The sequence below is a fragment of the Schistocerca piceifrons genome, chromosome 1 (genome assembly GCF_021461385.2).
Source record: "Schistocerca piceifrons isolate TAMUIC-IGC-003096 chromosome 1, iqSchPice1.1, whole genome shotgun sequence".
NCBI classification, from domain to species: Eukaryota; Metazoa; Arthropoda; class Insecta; order Orthoptera; family Acrididae; genus Schistocerca; species Schistocerca piceifrons.
In genome coordinates, this window is record NC_060138.1 from 1,108,446,934 (window position 1) to 1,108,467,138 (window position 20,205).

At 41.7% G+C, this 20,205-nt stretch overlaps 1 protein-coding gene across 1 annotated transcript in view; it reads right to left on the bottom strand.

Moving 5' to 3' along the window:
* LOC124776613 (serine/threonine-protein phosphatase 6 regulatory ankyrin repeat subunit B-like) overlaps nt 1-15,846 on the bottom strand; it is a 379,233-nt gene extending 363,387 nt beyond the window's left edge. The window contains exon 1 of the mRNA XM_047251691.1: nt 15,807-15,846. The gene's annotated coding sequence lies outside the window, so the exon portion shown is untranslated. The remainder of the gene's footprint in view (nt 1-15,806) is intronic.
* Between the last annotated feature and the right edge of the window lie 4,359 nt (nt 15,847-20,205).

Here is a 20,205-nt window from a genome sequence, read left to right on the forward strand (position 1 = left end):
TCTTTCTTATGTTTTATACAATATATAACTAATAAGTGTTTTTATAACATAATTTCTTATGTGCTTGGCAGACCTATTTCTTGAGGTTGTGATTTCATTTGTCACATTTATCGTATATTCTTATACAGTTGAGCAGAGCTATTCACTTATACTGTAGTGATATCTGTTAAGCATGTGGTTCTTAATCTTCTTATGTGCTTGACAGACATATTGATTCATGTAATTTCATTTGTCACATTAATTTAAACATATATTCTTATACAGTTGCGCAGAGATATTCACTTACACTGTAATAACATTTGTCAAGCATGTGATTCTTTATAACAGTCTCAAATGTATCACTATTTTCCAGCTCTTTGATGGGTTTTGGTACTGCATTAAAAAGTTTGATGCCTTGATTACATACATGTTTCTGACTTCGGGTCCTTGTTACAGAGATCTTTACATTGCTGTGTATCGTAATTAAGGTAGTCTGTATTGGTTTTCATGTTTTCCTGATTTCATTTGATCACTAACAGACATTTCAGAATGTATAATGATGGAATTGTTAAAATTTTCAATGCTTTAAAAAGGGGCCTACAATGTGTTTGAGGCGGGCTCCGGGTCATTATCCGAATAGCGCGCTTTTGTAATTTGAAACTCTCATTTAGACGACAATTTGTTTTTCCCCAGAATATTATCGTATAGGATGCGATGGACTGAAAATAGCCAAAATATACCGATCTGGTACAGTCATTACTACAAACTCTTGAAATTATTCTACGTACAAAATATGCTGAATTTAGTTTTAGTGCAAAGCTTACCACATGGTCCTTCCAGTTTATTTTCTCATCAATGTGCATACCTAGGAATTTTGCACACTGTACTCTTTCAAGTTGTTTGCCCTCCATGGTGGGATTTAGGTCGTAATGTTCGCTTATTTTTCCATATTGCACGTAATTGGTTTTCTTTCTTTCTTTTTTTTGCATTCAGTGTTAGTTTGTTTGCACTAAACCATTTTTGTATATCTTGTATGACATGATCCACAGTTCTGTGCAATGACTGCTTCATATCACTAACTATTAAACTAGTATCATCAGCAAATAACATGATTCTAGCTTTTCTCTCTGACACATGAATATCATTAATGTGACGTTCGACGCCATTTATTATGGCATAGGTTACGTGCGCATCGTTCACTTCTCTGCCTTCCTCTGACGAACGTGCAGAAACATGACAGATGGCAATACTACAGGGTGTTACAAAAAGGTAGGGCCAAATTTTCAGGAAACATTCCTCACACACAAATAAAGAAAAGATGTTATCTGGACATGTGTCCGGAAACGCTTAATTTCCATGTTAGAGCTCATTTTAGTTTCGTCAGTATGTACTGTACTTTCTCGATTCACCGCCAGTTGGCCCAATTGAAGGAAGGTAATGTTGACTTCGGTGCTTGTGTTGGCATGCGACTCATTGCTCTACAGTACTAGCATCAAGCACATCAGTACGTAGCATCAAAAGGTTAGTGTTCATCACGAACGTGGTTTTGCAGTCAGTGCAATGTTTACAAATGCGGAGTTGGCAGATGCCCATTTGACGTATGGATTAGCACGGGGCAATAGCCGTGGCGCGGTACGCTTGTATCGAGACAGATTTCCAGAACGAAGGTGTCCCGACAGGAAGACGTTCGAAGCAATTGATCGGCGTCTTAGGGAGCACGGAACATTCCAGCCTATGACTCGCGACTGGGGAAGACCTAGAACGACGAGGACACCTGCAATGGACGAGGCAATTCTTCGTGCAGTTGACGATAACCCTAATGTCAGCGTCAGAAAAGTTGCTACTGTACAAGGTAACGTTGACCACGTCACTGTATGGAGACTGCTACTGGAGAACCAGTTGTTTCCGTACCATGCACAGCGTGTGCAGGCACTATCAGCAGCTGATTGGCCTCCACGGGTACACTTCTGCGAATGGTTCATCCAACAATGTGTCAATCCTCATTTCAGTGCAAATGTTCTCTTTACGGATGAGGCTTCATTCCAACGTGATCAAATTGTACATTTTCACAATCAACATGTGTGGGCTGACGAGAATCCGCACGCAATTGTGCAATCACGTCATCAACACAGATTTTCTGTGAACGTTTCGGCAGGCATTGTTGGTGATGTCTTGATTGGGCCCCATGTTCTTCCACCTACGCTCAATGGAGCACCTTATCATGATTTCATACGGGATACTCTACCTGTGCTGCTAGAACATGTGCCTTTACAAGTACGACACAACATGTGGTTCATGCACGATGGAGCTCCTCCACATTTCAGTCGAAGTGTTCGTACGCTTCTCAACAACAGATTCGGTGACCGATGGATTGGGAGAGGCGGACCAATTCCGTGGCCTCCACGCTCTCCTGACCTCAACCCTCTTGACTTTCATTTATGGGGGCATTTGAAAGCTCTTGTCTACGCAACCCCGGTACCAAATGTAGAGACTCTTCGTGCTCGTATTGAAGACGGCTGTGATACAATACGCCATTCTCCAGGGCTGCATCAGCGCATCAGGGATTCCATGCGACGGAGGATGGATGCATGTATCCTCGCAAACGGAGGACATTTTGAACATTTCCTGTAACAAAGTGTTTGAAGTCACGCTGGTACGTTCTGTTGCTGTGTGTTTCCATTCCATGATTAATGTGATTTGAAGAGAAGTAATAAAATGAGCTCTAACATGGAAAGTAAGCGTTCCCGGACACATGTCCACATAACATATTTTCTTTCTTTGTGTGTGAGGAATGTTTCCCGAAAGTTTGGCCGTACCTTTTTGTAATACCCTGTATATGCAACGACGTCACTTAGGACAGGAATAGCATGTGATAGTGTTTCTGGACGAACCAGGTTCTGTCTGTTTGAAAATAATGGCCGCATTTTCTTTCACCTTAGACAGGTGGAGCAGCACCATAGTGCCTGCATTTGCAGAAGACTTACACTGCCCAATGAAGGCCTTATGGTGTGGGGGGGCTATTGGGTACAAACAAAAATCACAGTTGGTGCGTGACCAGGGCACTGTGACCAGTGTGACCTACATGAATGACATCCTGCGATACGTAGCCATAACCTTTCTGCAGAACACACCAGATGCCGCTTTTCAACAAGACAATGCAAGACCGCATGTTGCTGCACGAACACTTCTTGATGTCACAGGATGTCTGCCTTTTGCCCTGGCCCTCCAGATCACCAACTTGTCGCCAATCGAAAATGTGTGGGATATGGTGATACGAGGGTGGTGTACTGTGACTGATGCCAACCACCACAGCTGAACTTTGGGACCAGGTAAATACAGCATGGATGGCTTTATCAAGGACGCCGTTCGTGCCTTATCACTTTGATGCCATCACGAACAGAACAAGTTATCAGAGCCTATGGTGAATCATGAGCCTACTGGGCAGCAGGACACATGCTGAACCGAGGTGACTGATATGCTAATCATTTCTGCAGAACATAATAGTGTACATGTCCTGTGAATATGAACGTCCTGTCCCTAGTCGTTCTAGGTGTTCTGTTTTTTTCTGAACGTGAGTGTAATTACTTATACTAAATTGTGTACACAATATACGGATTAGCATCTGATCATAAATTATGAAGCAAAAGATATTTCATTACATACATGTTTTATGTAATGCCGATCGGGTAGTATACCGAAAAGCTACCTTGGGCAATATTGAACAGTGCATAAAGTATCTATCACTATGTCCCATTACAGTTCGATTCTTCCATTCGCAAACTATGTTTCTATACTGCGTGAGAGACTAGTTCTCTTCCCCAATTCAATCAGTCGTCTAAAGGAACCGAGAGTGGCCTCAGAACCCAGGTGGCAGAACTCATTCATTCAGATATGAGCTAGAATTTGCAGCCGGTTGTAGCCACTGCACCCAATATCTGTCGGCAGAGCCCCTCCACAACCCCTGAGTACTCACTGATTTTCATTCACAATCTGTCTGCTATTTCTCTGAGGGGCTTGATCATCGACTTAATGTTGGAGGTCCAACCACCAGTACACCCACACTCCACTCTTGTTTGGACTTCGTAAAAAGACCGGTCACAGGGTCAAAAGACAAGATCCCCATTACTGGCTCAGATATGCTCTCAATTTTGGGCAGCGTATTGCGCTTAAATAGGTGGAAAAATCCATTACTGTTTGATTACAACACTTATGATGTCACCGGAAACTGCCTTAATCGCACAATTGCAATGGTCGTTAGAAAATTTATAAAAACGATGGAATTAAAGGATTAATAAAATACGAAAACAGTTGTGAAGGGATTTACGAATACGTATCACAATACAGAGAAAAGTACTCAGCTACAGCGACGAGTTCCTGTACAGAATAAAAGGAGCGTGTCACAAAGAAAGCTTTCGTCTTGGATTTGAATAGTTGGGGCTTATCACTCAATTTTTTGTCAGTTCTGCTGGAAGCCTACAGAAAACGAAGCCTGCTGAACATATACGTCTTTCTGTGCAATACTTAACGAAGTGGTATCTAAGTGGATATCGTCTTTCTGTCTACTGGTCACTGAATTAATGCTGCAGTCAATTTCTTCCGAACGAATCAGTACTGTCAAAGACAAAGGCTATGATGAAATATACGCACAGCAATGGCAGACTTTTAGAAGTACGAGACTCCTAATCAAAGGCCTATACGAAGTTCGCGGACTGACACGGCATATCAGTCTGACAGCCCTTTTCTGGGCTGAGGTCATTCTAGGCGAGTGCACAGAGTGGTCCCAAAATATAACAGCGCACGAGATAAGAGAGTGGAAGCAAGCAAAGTAAACATGATTTCGTGTTTCAGTGTCACAGACGGCGGAGACCTCTCTTATGCATCATTAAAATAAATAAATAAATAAAAAAAAGGCGCACTGCGAAGGAATTATCCGAATAGGACGGAAATCGGTGGATGTGATGTGCATATACAGACAAACAAATTATTACAATTTCAGAGAAATTGGATGACTTATCCAAGAGAAAGAGCTGCACAAGCTGAGCAAGTCAATAATGCGTTGGTCTACTTCTACCCTTGTGCTTGGCATGGATTAATAAAGTTGCTCGATATCCTGCAGAGAGAGGTAGTGACAAATTCTGTCCAACTGGCGGGTTAGATTATCAAAATCTCGAGCTGGTCGCAAGGTCCTGCCCATAATGCTCCAAACGTTCTCAGATGGGGAGAGATCCGACGACCTTGTTGGCAAGTTAGCGTTTGGCAAGCCCTGTGTGGGCTGGTATTACCTTGTGCTGAAATCGAAACCCAGGATGGCATGCCATGAAGGACAACAAAACGGTGTATAGAATACTGTCAACATACCGCTCTGCTGTAGTTGCTGCGGATAAAAATCAGAGGGGTCCTGCTATGAAAAGAGATTGCACCCCAGACCATCACTCCTGATTAATGGGCCGTCTGATGGGCGATAGTCAGGTTGATATCCCACCACTGTCTCCAGACACGTCTTCGGCCTGGAACCTCATTTGTTAGAGTAGAATTGCCTTCAGAGATGAGTCCCACTTCAAAATGAGCCCTAACGACCAGCGAAGACGTATCTGGAGGCGCTCCAGACAGCAGTGGGATACCAACCTGTCTGTCACCCACTACCAGAAGTGACAGTCCGGGGTGCCATTTATTTTCACAGCAGGACCCCTTTGGATGTCATCCGTGGCACCGTTACAGCAAAGAGTACGTCGACGATATTCTATGTCCCATTACGTTGCCCTTCATGGCAAGCCATCCTTGGCTTTGGGTTTCATTTCAGCAAGTTAATTCCCCCCCCCCCCCCCCTCCTCCCACACATGGCGAGAGTTTCTACCGATTGTCCGATTGTATGCGTGCTTGCCGAACATTTCCTTGATTAGCTGGGTCACCAGATCTCTCCCCAACTGAGAACGTTTGGAGCATTATCTACATCTACATCTACATGGATACTCTGCAAATCACATTTAAGTGCCCGGCAGAGGATTCATCGAACCACCTTCACAATTCTCTATTATTCCAATCTTGTATAGCGCTCGGAAAGAATGAACACCTATGTCTTTCAGTACGAGCTCTGATTTCCCTTATGTAGGTCGGTGTCAAAAAAATATTGTCGCATTCGGAGGAGAAAGTTGGTGATAGGAATTTCGTGAGAAGATTCCGTCGCAACGAAAATCGCCTTTCTTTTAATGATTGCCAGCCCAGATCCTGGATTATTTCTGTGACGCTCTCTCCCATATTTCGCGATAATACAAAACGTGCTGCCTTTCTTTGAACTTTTTTGATGTACTCCGTCAGTCCTACCTGGTAAGGATCCCACACCGCGCAGCAGTATTCTAAAAGAGGACGGACAAGAGTAGTGTAGGCAGTCTCCTTAGTAGGTCTGTTAGATTTTCTAAGTGTCCTGCCAACAAAACGCAGCCTTTGGTTAGCTTTCCCCACAAAATGTTCTATGTGTTCATTCCAATTTCAGTTGTTCGTAATTGTAATACCTAGATATTTAGTTGAATTTACGGCTTTTAGATTAGACTGATTTATCGTGTAACCGAAGTTTAACGAGTTCCTTTTAGCACTCATGTGGATGACCTCACATTTTTCGTTATTTAGGGTCACTTCTGATGACTTTATTAGTCGATAAACGAAAGCGTCATCTGCAAACAACCCAAGACGGCTGCTCAGATTGTCTCCCAAATCGTTTATATAGATAAGGAACAGCAAAGGGCCTATAACACTACCTTGAGGAACGCCTGAAATCACTTCTGTTTTACTCTATGACTTTCCGTCAATTACTACGAACTGTGACCTCTCTGACAGGAAATCGCAAATCCAGTCATTTAACTGAGACGATATTCCATAAGCACGCAATTTTACTACGAGCCGCTTGTGTGGTACAGTGTCAAAAGCCTTCTGGAAATCCAGGAATACGGAATCGATTTGAAATCCCTTGCCAATAGCACTCAGAACTTCATGTGAATAAAAAGCTAGTTGTGTTTCACAGGAACGATGTTTTCTAAACCCCTATTGACTGTGTGTCAATAGACCGTTTCCTTCGAAGTAATTCATAATGTTCGAACACAATATATGTTCTAAAATCCTGCTGCATATCGACGTTAACGTTATGGGCCTGTAATTTAGTGGATTACTCCTACTACCTTTCTTGAATATTGGTGTGACCTGTGCAACTTTCCAGTCTTTGGGTACGGATATTTCGTCGAGCGAACTGTTGTATATGGTTGTTAAGTATGGAGCTAATGCATCAGCATACTCCGAAAGGAACCTAATTGGTATACAGTCTGGACCAGAAGACTTGCTTTTATTAAGTGATTTGAGTTGCTTCACTACTCCGAGGATATTTACTTCGACGTTACTCATGTTGGCAGTTGTTCTCGATTCGAATTCTGGAATATTTACTTCGTCTTCTTTTGTGAAGGCATTTCGGAAGGCTGTGTTTAGTAAATCTGCTTTGGCAGCACTGTCTTCGATAGTATCTCCATTGTTATCGCGCAGGGCTATCCTGCAGAAAACTGAAAGTGTTGGCGTTAAAAAAGGTTTGTGCCAGGTGGGTTCCCAGGATGTAGACAGTGGCTCACAAAGAAACAAGAAAAACGGTATGCAGCGAACTTTTTGGAACAGTACGAGAATGGTGGAGATGAATTTCTTGGAAGAATTGTGACAGGTGATGATACATGGCTCCATCATTTTTCACCAGAGACGAAGAGGCAATCAATGGAGTGGCATCATGCAAATTCACCCAAGAAAAAAAAAAATTCAAAACCACACCTTCTGCTGGAAAAGTTATGGCTATGGTGTTTTTCGATTCCGAAGAACTCTTGCTTGTGGACATCATGGCAAGTGGAACCACCATAAATTCTAATGCATATGTGACGACACTGAAGAAACTTCAAGCTCGACTGAGTTGTGTTGGACCACATCGGCAAAAGCAGGATGTTTTGCTGTTGCACGACAATGCACGGCCACATGCCAGTCAAAAAATCATAGAAGCGATCACAAATCTCGGATGGACAACACTGAAACACCGCCTTACAGTCCTGACCTGGTTCCATGGGACTATCACCTCTTTGGGAAATTGAAAGAGTCTCTTCGTGGAACAAGGTTTGAAGATGATGACTCCCTTCTACACGCTGCCAAACAGTGGCTCCAACAGGTTGGTCCAGAATTTCACTATGCGGGTATACAGGTGCTGGTTCCAAGATGGCGCAAGGCAGTTGAGAGAGATGGAAATTATATGGAGAAATGAAAATATTGTTCCTAAAGGATCTATCTACACACTGTAAAACTTTTAGATATGTAGAATAAAATATGGATTTAAAAAATAGTGTGCATTTCTTTTGGAGTGACCCTCGTACAATTGTAACTTTTTTACAACATAAGATGGCACTGTGTTGTATATGTGTATAATCGGTTGCTTTAACTTTGCAAGCGACTTGATTATTTTTTTATTACAGTAAAAGTAAAGGTAGCTTAAGACTTCTTTAGTGCCCCCTCCTTGAGGTTTTTCTGTATCTGCCACTGCTTCATTTCAACTCCTGCGCTGCCTTCCGAACAGAACAGCAGAAACTTTCAACAAAGCGAAGTCCTCTTTGAATTACTACATATTCTGTTATTATCTTAACAGCCAGTCTTCTCTTTCAGTATCCCTTCTATTTCTAAAGAATGCGCTAAATTATTATCGTTATTCCTAATCCCTTCTGTTATTACGAATGTCAATTATTATCACTGAGAATATTCTGTGATATCTTTTTGGTCCGTGTTGCTCCCGGGCCCATTTATGGTGAGCGAAGTGTTACGTGCCATGTCGCCTGCGCTGCAGCCTGTGGCAGCAGGAGCAGTGGGGACATGGCGGATATCGTCGTCCGCTGCCCGGCTGGCGTGTAAACGGCGCCGGCACACGGTTGTCGATAGTTACCTCGTATGAGAGATTTCATACGTGCCCAGCGCCGGCTAAAAGCGGTCCCCACTGCTACAGCAGGCTGACGTTGACGGCCAACCAAGCTAGCCACCGGAACAGCGGCTACGGGGCATTACTGGCTTTCACATCTGGAGGCATTTGGTGTTTATTGTTGTATTCTCCAAAGATTTTCATCTACATCTATCTATGTGATTACTCTGCCATTCACAATAAAGTGCCTGGCAGAGGGTTCAATGAACCACCTTCAAGCTGTCCTTCTACCGTTCCACTCTCGAACGGCACGCGGGAAAAAAGAGCACTTAAATTTTTCTGTGCGACCCCTGATTTCTCTTATTTTATCGTGATGATCATTTCTCCCTATGTAGGTGGGTGGCAACAGAATGTTTTCGCAATCGGAGGAGAAAACCGGTGATTGGAATTTCATGAGAAGATCCCGTCGCAACGAAAAATGCCTTCGTTTTAATGATTGCCACTCCAATTCACGTATCATGTCTGTGCCACTATCTCCCCTATTTCGCGATAATACAAAACGAGCTGCCTTTCTTTGTACTTTTTCTGTGTCATCCGTGAGTCCCACCTGATGCGGATCCCACATCTCACACCAATACTCCAGAATAGGGCGGACAAGCGTGATGTAAGCAGTCCCTTTAGTAGACCTGTTGCACCTTCTAAGTGTTCTGCCAATAAATCGCAGTCTTTGGTTTGCTCTACTCACAATATTATCTATATGATCGTTCCAATTTAGGTTAGTTGTAATTGTAACCCCTAAGTATTTAGGTGAATTTACAGCCTTCAGATTTGTGTGACTTATCGCGTAATCGAAATTTAGCTGATTTCTTTTAATACTCATGTGAATAAATTCACATTTTTCCTTTTTCAGGGTCAATTGCCACTTTTCGCACCATACACATATCTTATGTAAATCATTTTGCAAGTCGTTTTGATCATCTGATGACTTTACAAGACGGTAAATGGCAGCATCAACTGAAAACAATCTAAGACGGCTACTCAGATTGTCTCCTATGTCGTTAATATAGATCAGGAACAATAGAGGGCCTATAACATCTCCTTGGGGAACGCCGGATATTATTTCTGTTTTCTTTTCCGTGAAATTATTGCTGTTTTTTATAATGGTGTACGTTGAAACATTTAACAAATCAGTATTACTTGAAACGAAAGCACGGATACCAGACCCAGTTGAACTCGGACCAATTAGTAGCTTGACTCAAAAGCCAGATCGATATACGTCGTTTTTCAGTCGGATAATTCCGTCCTCAGACGGTTGTGACGACGACGAAGTAGTGAAACTGCAGCTGGGAGTGCTACAAATCATTTCCGAAATGAAAAAAAGGACGCAAAAAAAGCCAATAAATATGTGTCTTCTCATCCTAGAACATCCCATGGATACCATTCATTACAGGGTAACAAGCACCAAAACTTACAGTTCCGTTGCGATCCCATACTGTATCAGAATACTCCTTAGTTTCATTAATTAATTCAATTTGTAAATTAAATATTTAACGTTTATTCTTAAATGCTATTTTGCATTTGAGATTTTTGTCAGTTACAATATTGTACATTAATACATACGTCTGTGGTTCTTAAGTCTTTCAAATGATAATACACTGAGGTGACAAAAGTCACGGGATAGCGATGTGAACATAATATACAAATGGCGGAAGTGACGCGTACACAAGGTATAAAGGGGCAGCTCATTGGTGGCGCTGTCATTTGGACCCTAGGAATTCATGTGGAAAGGTTTCCGGTGTGATTATGCACGACGGGAATTAACAGACTTCGAAAGCGGAATGGTAGTTGGAGCTGGACGCATGGGGCATACTGTTTCATGAATCGTTAGTGAATTCAATATTCCGAGATCCGCCGTGTCAAGAACCTGCCGAGAATACCAAATTTCATGCATTAGCTCTCACCCCGGACAACGCAATAGCTGACAGCCTCCACTTAACGATCATGAGCAGCAGATTTTGCGTAAAATTTTCAGTGCAACAGACAAGCAACACTGTGTGAAATAACCACAGAAATCAATGTGGGGCGTATGACGAATGTATCCGTTAGGGCAGTGTGGCGAAATTTGGGGTTAATAGGCTATGGCAGCAGACGAACGAAGCGAGTGCCTTTGCTACGACATCGCCTGCAGCGCCTCTCCTGGACTCGTGACAATTTGACCCTAGCGGCCTAGGCGACTGGAAAACCGTGGCCTGGTCAGTTCTGTGTCAAACTTTAGGAATACCTACTTGAACAAGTCCGATTATCCTGAGTGCTGCTGTCGGTACAGCCTACCAGGTATTCTCAGCACCAGCTATCGCGTCGTTTACACGGCAGCTGTTGTTAACGTTAAAAGTGGCTAACCAGCGGCCGACAAGTGTGATACGACCTATAGGAACAGGTGCTCGCTACCTCTTGCATTCGCCTGCTCACCTGGTCGATGGAAGTCTTGTTGCGCTACCTACGTAAGTTCTGCGCAGAAAACATGCAAGTTGCCGGAGAAGGACGCGGAGGACTGGGGAGTGGGGGAAGGGAGTTAATTTATAAGTTGTAACCTTCCGCTCATATAAAGTGGCTCTCGGGACTTCTGTAGGGGTTCACAGCTCGAACAGTGTCCAGTAATGATCTACTGAGAGGTCCTTTATGTGAAACAAGTAAAATGATGCTTTCCCCAGCAAACTACTACTTTTAGAAATATACGTTTCATCCAGGTCTCCTTCAAATAAGATACTTTATTTGTAATAAATGAAGTGCAGATCTCATCCTAAATGACCAGACACAGCTCAACACTTCCCCTCTCCTAAACTTCATATAATCATCTTTGTTGTTCATTACTTCCCACAGTCTCTCTTCCAACATATTCCCATTTTCCTGTATTTATTAAGTTGTTTTGTTTTGTTGAAGTTGTCTTCGTATTCCACATATACTGTAGTTTCAATAGTTAAGGCTTTCTTTTATCTGGTACTTGTATTACTGTCCATGTTTAACACCCCTTGTATTTGGCTCATCAAATTCTGTTCATATTTTACTTCGCTCATTTATTTAATGAAAGCTGTTACACAACCACTGCTTTGATTATAATGTTAATGTTAAAATGCAGTACCACCACACTTTCAAAATGTAGATTCCCTCAAACACCTCCATTTTCCTATTTCCTCCATTTATTTCTGTTTATCTTATTTATATTGCTTAAGTTCCTTATGTATTCTGTAGTTACATTGATAACTGTATCTTTAATTGGTTGTGTATCACTCTCCATGTTTCATACCTCCTGATGCAGCCTTGTCTATTTTATTTTATTAGTTTTGTTTATTAATAGAAACTGTTGTGTAAGCATGCTATTCCTATTTTGTGCTAAAGGTTTTCCTGTCTACTCCATTGTTATCTATGTACTGTTCAGTTTTTACTTTTTCATTGCTAAGATGTTACTTACTATATGTTATTCTAGATGTGTTTACTTCTCTTCCAACGGTGTTTGCTAACATTTAACTTCTTTGGTGATAATACTCAGAAAATGTCTGAAGATGGCCTAGTAAGCCGAAAACCGGTTAACAATAAAAGTAATATTGTAGAACAAAGGCAAACTGGTGCTTTTCATTTATTATAATGTTGTTCTACCCAGAACCGACGGAAGATTCTGTTAATACTTTATTTGTCTCTAACAAAGCTGGCAGTCCTTGTCACGGTTCATTTATAACCGAAAAAGCATGTGAGCGAAACCACTCAAACCATTAGAGTGACTGAATAACATTCACAAAACTAACTTGACGGAAAAGACTAGTTTCACTTTCATTCCACTCAAGAAACAACTACAGAATGGCCAGTCTGTTGTTAAAACCAGTAGGTTGTCCCATCACAATAAAAATTTGGTAGTATGAAATCATCCAGACACAGACAGAATAACGTTAGTAAACCAAAAGTTAGGACGTAAATGATTCCTCGTGAGTAACGCTGCATTTACGTGCAGCGTTGCAGCGCAGGGAGTGTACCGTGCTAGTAGCAGTCTGCTCATACCTCCACACAAGACTGCAAAACCCCTCAGCTCTCAGGAAAAGGAAAAAAGCATTGCGTCAGTGGATTGCAAAGAATGGTCAACCAGTTGCAAAATACAGGTTTATTAATCCTTGAACTTGGTTTCGACATTTTTAAAATTGTCTTCTTCAGGCTGTACTTTATGTAGAATCATCTATATACAATGGGAGCCATTGACTCTGGATGACACGCACACTAGACAGAATCAACGACTCCAACTGAATATATATAATATGTGATTCTGTGTACTGTATCTTCTAAAAAATACAGTTCTAAACTGTGGAAACCATAAACCTATATTTTGAACTGGTTAGCTGTTATTTCCAATCCACTAAAGCTCTTGCTTGCACGTCTGCTGAAGCGTAGCCATGTTCAAACTCATAGAAAAATATTTTCTAATCGGGCGTTTTTCTTCCAAGAAAATGACTTATAAGTCGGTATTAAGTAGGTTTTAAACAGGGTCTGAAATGGAACGTTTTTTACGACTACTTACAAGTCGCCATTCGTCGTCCAATATATTAAAAACACTCATACCCCAATGTCTAGGCCCCCGTACAAACTATCGTTAGGGCGCCCTTGGTAACATTGTACTCATTTTTCCGTGGACATTGTACGTCTGTATTTCAAATCAATATTATTACTCTGTGCTGCTTCGACAGCTGCATGTTTAGGCTACACATATATGTTAGCTTCGTCTTTTTAAACTTATTTAATTCATTCCAGTGTAAGACTATGACTTCATTAAACATGTAAAACGTGATTAAAAAAATTGAGAACAACATATAAATTTCCCTTTCGATCAACAACATCATCATAAGTACATACTCGCCGAATACGAACTGCATATGTGAAATCAAGAATCAACTCCAGACGCTGTTATGAGCTTGGACGCTACCTCGAGACGTCAAACCAATGTATTACGCAAGAGAGTTACCGGTACTTTCGTAGATCCAAGTTTTGTTGTTGTCCACATTAAACAAAAATATTATACGTTACAAACTAGAATCAATGTTGTCTAATTCGATCTATTGCGTCACCAACGCGAAATAGTTCATAGTCATTTCAACTAGAGGTGGGTCGAACTCGTTCATTCCCGTGAACTACTTCATTCATTTCACTCTTTGCCGTGAAGCGTTCATATGAAGTAGTTCATTCGTGAAGTACGGAAGCCTAGCGAAGTTGCCCAGTTCGCCGCTCAGCCGCTGCTACGCTCGCTTCGCCTCGCTCGTACAATAAAGCTTCGTAATACTTCACAATTTTACCAACAGATGGCAGAACTATGGAGTAACGTGCACGCAACGTTTTACGCTCTTACAGCGTCTGATTTATCTTAAATACAGCATGGTCGAAGGGGACAAAGGGCGTTTCTGTCTGTGTCCAAGTGTCTGAACAATTTTATCTTGGACTTTACGCCCGTGAACGGCACCTTGTATTTTAAAAAGTGTTTGGCTCCGTTTATATGTCCACCATCTTTTTTCTCTAATTGTCTTCATTTCTATCTTTTGTGTTTCTCTACGGCCAAAGAGCGGCGTAGTATGCTGCTGCAGGCCTGCCTGTATACAGGTTTCAAAATGACAATAAAGAAAAAAAAAGGGGGACAAAGGAAAGATAAACAGAGAAGGCTGTCACATATAAAGAAGGTACTACATTTAATATTGCTCGGCATTTTCTCATGAAGCCCCCAAAAAAGTCTTTATCTGCCAAATGAAACATTATTTGTTGTATTCATGAACTGAAAAATAGGGCTACCAACGAAATGCAGTTCCTTTTAAAATTTAATCCAAAGTAGAATGAGTATGTTTAACACTGTCACAAAGTCTATATACCTACGGTAAGTAATTATTCAGAAGTTTTCCTGTAGATTTTATTTTTGTTGACAATAATAACCCACTAGATTCAAAACGTAAACTGTCACCTGTAGTCACTGGTACGATTTCAGGTAAAATCCCTCTTTCAGTGTTATTAACAAACCTTTTATTTTCATGTTTGCTGTGCGTGCTCACACAGATAGCCACTTCGTTTCTATCTTTAATATTCATTTGTCTTCAAGCGCTGCCAATGGCAGGCTACCCGTAGACGCGAAGTTTAACTGCACAAATAGTCACGGGTAATGATGTCAGCACTGCAGGTAGCAGCTGACGCTGCCTCCTCCTCACCCCTCACCCCCACCACCCGTCCTAAACCTATCGTCCCCCACTAACTCCGCGTGATTCGTCGACAGGCAGGACAGGGAGGAGTGAAGTGATGGGAGGAGGAGTGACGTGGGTGAGGGAGAGGGGAAGAGAGTGAGTGAACTAGAAAAAAGTGTGGAGTGTGCTATCTGTGAAGAGTTTGAAGTACCAGTTCATTGAAATTGAATGGTTAGTTCACACTTCACAGGAGTGAAGCGTTCATTTGAACGACTCATTCACGAGCTCCCCATCACTAATTTCAACTCTGTCAAAAATCTATGGGCAGTGACCGCTCCATACCACATTAACGTTAAAAGTTGAGCAAAATTCCTTGTTGTGATACGCATGATACATGAATCTCTTATTGTGTACTTTTTTTGATAAAATCCTGACTATAAAATCGCTTATAGCGGCAAAAGTGCCAAATTAACCTTCTTTGTACATCACTGGCCCCGTTATCTATTGCTCCTCTTAAAACCACTCACTCGCAATTAACAAGAACTAAGCTGCGTAAGAAGAACACAGCATTTAATTTGGCTTATTACGATTCTGCTGCAGCCTCTATGCACACATTCGCTTACATTCACTGAAAACACACATCCTTTCGCATGCGTATTGCACGTATTAAATGCACGAAACGCTTTGAAGTTACAGTTGCTCCGTATACTCACCAGATATCGCTGCTGTCCAGGCGTAGTCTGCTGTTTCGCGAGCAAGGCACGATGGGAAAGAGCATGCGCAGTGCACGTCGGCCTATGTGACCTCGTTCACAGTCGTCAGCTGTGTTCCGTCGCCGCGCAGGTGGCATTTGCGCGATGTTGAGTATTCCGAGTTCTCGGAAGTGTTGCACTGTACGTTGAAATATGATCGATACGGAATGTAATCTCAAATATCGCGCATTTGTGTTGTATGTGGAAGCATAGTACGCTGCGCTAATCTGTTCTAACGTTCCAAGAAATAACTCGTGTTAAGCAGCGTCGCTTATTCTATCTGTACAAATTATTTCCGCATCCGCAACTTCTCGCAGTTAGACATCTTTTTACCACTTAAGACATACTGATTTGATTCCCCGTTTTAACTACAAAATATCTCTGAATTTTGTGGTCAAAGTTCCAACGCTTAACATGTCATATTTAACATGTGACAAAATTGATTTAGTGAGGGTTTTTCCTCTTATATTGTAAAATGAGTGAGATACACACGTACGGGATAACCGTAACACAGTGTTTCAGAATATTGAGCGAACAATAGTATTGTTTGCAGAATCGTATTGGTGAATATACACGGATAACAGCACTACGGTACGTGATGTAGAGGTCTGTCCAAAAAAATTCGGAAGTTCGCCCACAAATTTTTTCCGTGCATTTACTTTACTTATTGTGCATGATCTACTCCGAAATACTCTCCTCCGCATCGCTCCCAACGCCGTTTCCACTTCCGGAAGCAGTCTTGGTACGTCTGTTGCTGGATGGCGCGAAGCGCCGTTTGCGAATTTCCTTTTATCTCGTGTATCGTTGCAAATCTTCGACCTTTCAACGGAGTTTTTAACTTTGGAAATACAGAAAAGTCCGCAGGAGCCAGGTCTGGAGAGTACGGAGGGTTAGGCAGTACAGTGATTTCGTTTTGTATGCAATAGTCACGCACCATCAGCGACGAATGAGCAGGTACGTTATCGTGATGCAAGAGCCGTGAGTTGTCTCGCCCCATTTCAGCCCATTTCCTTTTCACACAATTTCATGACGTGATCCAAATGAGATTATACACTCCTCTGCAATCGCTCGGACAGTCAGTCTTCGATTGGGATGCACAATTTCGTCGATATTCCTGACATCAGCGTCGTCGGTAAATGTCGAAGGGCGTCCTAAACGAGGGTCGTCTTTCACATCCATCCGCCCATTTTTAAACCATGTGAACCGTTCGTAAAACCCAGTACGACTTAAGCACTCGTCACCGTAGGCTTCCTGCATTATTTGGCGAGTCTCTGTAAAGGTTTTCTTGGGTTTCATTCCAAATTTAGTGCAGAAGCGTTACTCCTCGAACTCTGCCATGTCAAAATTCGCGAACTGTGCGACATAACGTTCTACTCAATACAGCACAGAACAATAACTAACAGATATACAACAATGAAACTTCCGGCATTTACTCATTAAACGCAGGCATGTGCAGGGATGTCAACCGCATTTTGCTCGAGCACATCATTGGCGCCAAATTACGAATGTTGCGGAATTTTTTGAGCAGACCTCGTACACAGAAGGAGGTACTAACAAATTGAATCAAAACTTCACAGGCGTACTGATAATAACGTCAAATCCGTTCGTAAGCACGTGAATCTGGAAGAATTGTGTTCATAAAACTCTGCTGAAAAAAGCTATTGCAGTGAATCAATAAAGACTTGGTGAATGAAGATGTTTTCTGTTCTGAACACCAAGCACCATGTATGATACAGCATTCAGCCGGCGACTATACACAAGCTGATACATGTTATATTTAAATATTTACGAAGACTGGGAAGAAACTATTGACGTTACGTACAGTGCAACACAGACTGAAAACAGCTAGAGGCGTTATTTGCTTCTGTTCAGTAACAATAAGTGTGTCTGATGTATACCAGAAAGATTTTATACTTTGTTGCCGACTTAGCACAACCTGGAGCACCTCCGAAGATGTCCAACGTAGCTTTGGACGAAACGTCAGGGTAGAAGAGTTCCATGGACCACGGCCATACAACCCGGAAGAATTCTCGGCAGCTGAAAAATCTGGTCGTGGTTCAAATGGCTCTGAGAACTATGGGACTTAACTTCTGAGGTCATCAGTCCCTTAGAACTTAGAACTACTTAAACCTAACTAACCTAAAGACATCACACACATCCATGCCCGAGGCAGGATTCGAAACTGCGACTATAGCGGTCGCGTGGTTCCAAACTGTAGCGCCTAGAACCGCTCGTCCACCACGGCCGGCCATCTGGTCGCGAAAGCCTTCATTGTATCATTAAACAACCATCCTCATAACAAACAAGTTTGAGGCGCTACATTCCACAGAAATTGAACTATTGAGACACGCTTCACTTGTTGACAAATCTGCTGCGTGCCCTTGAAGAGGAGTGTAATGACACATTCCGACGCAGAGACATACGATACCCTAAAGGCTGCGCCAAAGATTAAATTGAGGGGGATGTAGAATATAATCTCTGTAATGTTCATATTGGATTCTCTTTTGTTTCACACTCCAAGAAGGAGTTAAGAGACACTTTAGATTGTTACCTTGTAGAGGATGGACGTAATTTTTTGTGTGTGCGGAAAGGCAGCCATCTTGTTAGTATTTACGGTTTGTGCGACGAGCAGAGCAAGTCTTACTGTGTTGTGAATAAAAAATAGTGAGATGTATCTAAGTTTTACGAGAATTATTTAAAGCGACGTAGCATTGTATTCCTTGGTTTCCACTGTCTTCGTGAAGTGAACCGATGCCGACTCAGGAAGATACACACGGTCAACAAAGAGAAGAACATGGATGGCGACTAATGAATTCATATTGTGGCAGAAGGACGAATTCTACGTCTAAGGTGAGAACTTAGAATTAAAAAATGTAATTAATCGGAATGGTAAATTATATTACAGGCAAATTTCACGCAGCACTGAATTTGTCCGCATTCAAGCCGGTCAATACAGTCCTTAAAAAAAGCCTTTCAAAAATTCTAATGTTACAGTTCCATATCCATAATTTTTTCCTCTTTTCAAAAAATCAATAAATTTAATTTTTTTATTTATTTCGCCACAGGAGGCAAACAGAATAAGGGTCTATTAATCGTCAATTGTACGGCGGAGAATGGTACCCCCCAGAGAAATAAGAGTAATGGATGAGATGGATCAGATAGTGCAAGCTATTCCCCGCAGCCACCGAGGGAACAGGGTGGAATCAAATGCAGATTGTGGTGCATGTTGGGACAATTAATGATGCCTGTCGTGTGGGGCTGACGTAATACTTGGATCATTCCAGAGCCTAGCAGACAATTTTGAGAAAACCTTCCTTGTTCACGGAATTTCAGCGAAGCTCACAATCTTCAGCAGCCTCACTCGACTGATCGTAGTCTCATGTTTAAGAATAGAGTGGACTACTTGAAACAGTGACTTTGAAGATTTTGTGACAAGCTTGGCAACAAGTTCCAGGACTTGTACTATAGGATTCCCCTATATGGCTCATATGTGCTCTAATCACTGAAGACTACTATCCAGATAGCTGACTGAGTGTGGGTCGCAAAAAAGGGTTTATTTTTTATTTTTTTTTAAGAATAAAAAACCTAGTGTAAACTGCCGAAGCATTCACAAGAAAATACCAGAGCATTAAGTCCTTCCCAAAAGTATGGAGCTCACACAATACAAGGCACCGAAAGTTAGCAACCTGAAATTTATAGTACTGAAGTTTTTGGGGTAAACCTAAGTGTATATCGACAGGATAATCCAATGGAAAACAGTGTATATCTCACGGTAGATAAGAAATTGAAATTAGATAGAAGCGACTTGCGAGTATGTTCGGCCAAGACTCAGTATCAAAGTTAGGCGTAAACATATAACTGTCTTTCTATCGACCACCGTACTTACTCATGGATGTAACTAAAAACTTTAGAGGAAACTCTAATTCACTAATACATGCGTTATTCAACATTCTTTCCTCATCAGAAGACACTTTAATCACCCAACAATCAACTGGGATAATTACAGTTTTGCATGTGTTGAGCGTGACAAGTCACTTCCTAGAACAGATACTTCGGAAGCTCATTCATAATGAAAGTACATTTGATTTACTGGAAAAATAGACCCTACCGGTACCTCAGTGATGATGTCCAGACTGTAACTGGTATCTGTGACCATAAGACAAATTAAGCAGACATATTACCAGAGTATAAAGGGCAACTAAAAGAAGTAGAAAGTTTTATATATTCAGTTAACAATATCAAGAGGCAGTACTGTAACTTTTAATTCTTGACAGCAGCATGTAGAGAGTCTTGCTCTGAAACGAAACTTTTAATAGGCGGAAATCAGCATGGGACTATAGGTAGAGAAATTCTAAATGAA